We start from the raw sequence: 5,568 nt of genomic DNA, 5'->3' as shown, positions 1-5,568 counted from the left end.
ATGTCCCTCTCCAAGGACCGATCCCTCCTTACAACATGTCCAAAGTATATTAGACAGAGCCTCAGAATCCTTGCCTCCAAGGAGCGACCCGGTTTGACCCTTTTCCAGGATGAATCTGTTTGTTTTCCTAGCAGTCCTTGGTATTCCCAATACTCTTCTCCTGCACCACAGCTCAAAGGCATCAATTCTCCTTCTATCCTCCTTGGTTATTGTCCAACTCTTCAGTACTTTTGGAGAGGTCCCTAACAGCAGACTTTCCCATGGCCAAAAAGACTACCTAAAAGCCAAATTTCTTAAAACTGCTATTGCAGAATATTTAAAACCTTCTAGCAAATACGTCCAAAACTTAACCATTTCAAGGTTTTGACTTCCAGTATAGACAGCCTCGTCATGTCACATAAGCCACGAATATCAAAACATGCTGCAACAAAAAGTAGAGGGGCAAAAGGGAAGCCTCTTGCCACTTGCTTTCAATGTTGTTCTCATAAACACCTGGCTGAGCAATGGCCCCAAGTCAGTCCTGTTATCAAAAGAGCAATCAGACTGATAAGGCCCTAGCCCCCACAAAGGTGTTATGAGTGACCAGGATAGCATCACCGTAAGCCTGGAAAAGCCTGAGTAAGCATGGACGCTGCTGGTAAAAAGAATTTACTTTCTTTTGGACACTAGTACAAGTCATTTTGTCTTAAGATTTTCAGTAACCTTCTTTCCCTCTACCAACTTATTATTGCAGACATTAAAAAACAAAAAACAAAAACAAAACCACAACAACCAAAAACCTGTACAATTACCTAACTCCACCCTTCCCCAAGTCATCTTTATGACCTCTTTTGGGATGGATATGAATCACTCAGTACAGCCCTTTACATACGAGACTTTGTTTTTATCTTCATAAACAGCCACGTTTGTCTTGAATACATCAAGTAAGTTCCTTATTATGTCCAAGGAGAAAGGAGATAAGAGAGTGTGGAATTTATCAAACAATATCATTAATATCACATGCAAGCAAGATTCTGCTGAAGATTATCCAAAAATGATTGGAACAGCACATCAACAGAGAACTACTAGAAGTACAGGCTGAGTTTAGATGGGGTCGTGGTATTAGGGATAGTGTAGCTAATGTTAGATGGATCTTCGCTAAAAGCAAGGAGTACCAGAAGAATGTCTATCTTTGTTTCATTGATTACACAAAGGCATTTTGACTATATGGATCATAACAAACTGTGGCTGACTCTGAGAAGAATGGGAATCCCAGAACACTTGATCGTGCTAATGTGAAACCTATACTTGAACCAGGAGGCAGTTGTCAGAAAAGAGCAGAGAAACACTGCATGGTTCAAAACTGGGAAGGGTGTGTACCGGGGCTGTATCCTATCTCCATACCTTTTCAATCTTTATTCAGAACAGATTATCCGGCAGGCTGGGCTCTATGAGGAGAAATGTGGCATCATGATTGGAAGAAGAATCATCAACAGTCTGTGTTATGCAGATGACACAACCGTGCTTGCTGAAACTGAAGAGGACCTGAAGCACTTGCTGTGGAAGGTCAGGGACTGCAGTCTTCAGTATATAGTTTGATGCTCAATATCAAGAAAACAAGAATTCTCAGGATTGGTCTGATTGGTAGCATCATAATGGATGGTGAAGAGATTTAGATTGTTCACAGTTTTGGTTTGCTTGGCTCCATAGTCAACACTCTTGGCACCAGCAGCCAGGAATTAAAAGACATACTGTGGAAATGAATAATAATTTTTTTTTTTTTAAAGACATACTGTGATGGGAAAGTCTATGGTTAGGGACCTCTCTAAAGTACTGAAGTGCAATGATGTCATTCTGGAGACTAAGGTGGACCTGATTCATGTCATGTTCACTTGCTTTGCGTCAGAGAGCTGGACAATGGCTAGGAATGATAGAAGGAGAATTGATGCCTTTGAGTTGTGGTGTTGGAAAGGAGTATTGAATATATTCATGGACTGCTAAGAAAACGAACAGATTTGTCCTGGAGAGGGTGAAGCCAGGCTGCTTCTGGGAGGCAAGGATTCTGAAGCTTCGTCTGACATACTTTGGGCATGTTGCAAGGAGGGACCAGTCCTTGGAGAGGGACATCATGCTTGGGAGGCTGGAGGGACAGTGCAGGAGAGGAAGACCCTCGATGAGATGGATTGATTCAGTGGCTGGGGTAATGGGAGTAGGTGTGTCAGAGACACTGAGATTGGCACAGGATAGGGCAGAGTTTAGGGCTGTTGTACTATGATTGTGCTATGTCGCTATGAGTTGCAGATGACTCTATGGCACATAACAACAACAACAACAGTATTTCAAAATAGGAAACCTTGATGTGAAACTCCAGTTTCTTCTCATCTTTATATTTCTTTTATATCCAGTATTACCCAATCCCTACACTCTAATAACCCAAGTACCTCCAAAGTCTATTTCTTAGTATTAAACATAATGATATATTCTTCACTATATTGCTCCACTCTGACTCTCATCCTTTATTTGCCTTTAAGTAAACTAATCCAGAAACACTGAAAATCAGTTAATATAATTAAGAAAACAATTTTAGCTAAGTTGTTCTAATAAACTCAGTCTAATAAAAATTACCCTATACCCTATTATATCTTTAGAAACAGACTCCAGCACAATCCATTCCTAATCGGCTTCTCCAGTCTTTCTTCCATCCTTTTTATTAGTAACTGGATCTCAGAATTTAAGTCTTGAAACCTCCCTCTCACTATATATCAGTTGTTTTCCTATACCACTGATCTCTGGCTACAGGGGTCCCTCCGAGATTTTACCCCTGACCAAATATCTTTCTATACTTCCCGCCAATTCTTCCTTCTCTAAATATGGGATCTCCGTTCCTCATCATCTTTCCTTAATTTCCAAGTGAACCCACAGGGGTCCTCCTACTGGGTAAATTATCACCCCTGACCCAATTAAAAACTAGACCTCAACCAGAGCTGTCTTATTTCACTCTGCATGCAAAACAGTGCCCCTTTCTTTACTACAAGTCCACTCAATCAAATGCTCCAGATACGACCTTCAAAACATTACATACTTTCAAAAAAGCTCTCAAATCCTTTCCCCAAAACTTCTTCCTACTCTCACTCCCAAGTCTTCATCATCAGGCCTATTGTCCTAGGCCACAAACCTATGTCACAAATCACCCCTCCCCACCCCACCTATGTCTCTCCAGACAATCTTTCCCTCCTTAAAAAATTCTCCTGAAGTCATACTCCTACTGCAAAGTTCTTATCCCAATTTCTTCTTCCTTCCTAACCAACTCTTTCATACTCCACAACTAATTTCCATCAACCCAAACTACCCCATATGCCAAACTTTTTACCCAAAATAGCATCAAACTTACCCCAAACTCATTCTGCCTTCTGCTTAGGAAAAAACCCCCCCAGTTTCTCTCTTTCATTACTTAATATACCCTACAACATCAAGATTGGCACTGCATGCTGCTACAAACTATCCTGTCTATTTGTCTCTTTCTACATCACCCAAGAAAAGACTGAACTTCGAGAAACCAATACCTTCCACCAAAGAAATATCTTTTCAATCTCTAACTCTAGCATAGTTAGCTACATTTTTCAGGTCATACAAGCGGGAAGACAACACTGACTGGGTTCAGCAACTCTTCAAAGTCAACATTTAGAGATGTGTGAAAGCAAAAAGCAGATTCTTCCTCACCTGTGAAAATATCATCTACTCCCGCATGCCGACCAATCCAAACTCCTACCTAGCCTTCTAACTCAACACCTCAAACATAAACAAACCATAACAAAACTTTTCTCTTTAGGGTCTAGCCTAAGAATCACTAGACAATATTGCAACTCAGCATACAGTCTGAACCCAAATTAATTCCCACATAGCAGCTGTATTACAAGAGACTTAATTTATTAACTATATAAAAAGATGATATCTGCCTGTTTCTAAGAGAAAACTACTGTTTCTGACCTAGCGGCCTAGTGGTCAGGGACCAGGAATTCCCTCATGGCTACTACCCATCCTAACTCCATTTTTAGTCATCCTTATCTTTAACTCTTGTTACCGGTTTTATAAATCTCTTTAAGAAATTTTTAATAGATCACCTCACTGCCATCTCTGAGCAACTGCCAAAAAACAGGTGAAAAAGATGTTCCTCCTTCAGACCTTACAGGAAACCAACACAAGCCCCCAACATCACCCCAATTCAGCAAGAATCAGCTAGAAATAACTTCTCTTCTAATCATTATATTCCTTTAGGGTCTGCAATGGAGAAAGAATATAGCAGTGTTCCCCTCCACCCCTTACTGCAAGCCTGATCACATCCTGAGAAACCTGATATCATCTAAGCTGCCCATATCAAAGACCAGACCAGACAATGGATCCCGATGTTACTGAATGCAAGAAGGGTTTTTTTCTGTAGTCAATTGCTAATAATACAGACAGATTGCAATATCCATATACACTTTATTACAGATTGGTGTTCCCATCAAAAACTGCCTCCTTGTCTACAAGTGGTCATTAGCCTTTTATACCACGGTGAGATGTCAAAGAATTTCTATAGCTGAGAAAAACCAATCACACACAGATACCAATAAACAGGTAACCTACGAAAGAATTAACAAACACATAACAGAAAAACTGGCTCTGAACAGATAAAGGCTAACTCTGGAAAGGCCTACCTCAGGTCCTAGCAAACAGGCATATTAAGATACAATTTACATATGACTGTGAAAAACAGTTTCAAAGAGGTAACCACTGGTCTAGGAAAGTTTCATTTCCTCTCTTAGTAAACAGACCACTTAAGTTACTTTTATAGGACTAAAGAAAAGAAACAAAGAATTCCAAGACAAGGTAACTAGTTTTACAGGCTAGAGAAAACAGATATCAGTTTTATAACTATGTAACTATAGTTTTAGAACTGATATATATTTAGAGAATTCTGAACTTATACCACCCCATCACTGGTAAGGCTCTGAGCCTGATCTCAATAGCCCAAACCCAACTTAACACCCCAAGTTCCAAGATATGCCATCTTCTTTAGTCCTCCCAGCACCCCTATAAGAAGGAAACCTCACCAAAACTGCCCATGCATCATTTCAACCTTCTCTGCGTGTTGTGCCACCAGGTCACTTGGCGTCCCTCTCAGACCGCACAATAAAGGACTATTTGTTTCTTGAGACCAGTTTCTTTCTTTCTCTCTCTCTTCCAATCTTTTTTTGTTGTCGACTGAGGGTAAAGATTTAATAACAAGATAGGACACCAAGAATGTATGAGAAAACAGAGGTAAAGCAGGGTGTGAGCAGTTTGAACAACTGAAGTGGAGAACCCAGCTTCCCTGTGCCTTTATTCGAAATTGCCAGGGATCAAATCAGAAAGAGAATTCTATGCAAATGAGGCTAAGCTCTTTCTATTGATAACTTTATGCTTAACTCAGGAGGAAGGCATTAGTAAATATAATGCATGAATTATATAAATACCTAAGGTCTGCCTCAGCGCTTCAGGGGGAATTCCAGCTTATTTCTGTGCCTCCGTCTTATCCTGATATAGCATTTGGGTTATCATTAATATTTA

This window comes from Elephantulus edwardii, unplaced genomic scaffold (assembly GCF_000299155.1).
Source record: "Elephantulus edwardii isolate Elephantulus edwardi_28Jun2011 unplaced genomic scaffold, EleEdw1.0 scaffold00241, whole genome shotgun sequence".
Lineage (NCBI taxonomy): Eukaryota > Metazoa > Chordata > Mammalia > Macroscelidea > Macroscelididae > Elephantulus > Elephantulus edwardii.
Note: the sequence above shows the minus strand (reverse complement) of the source record.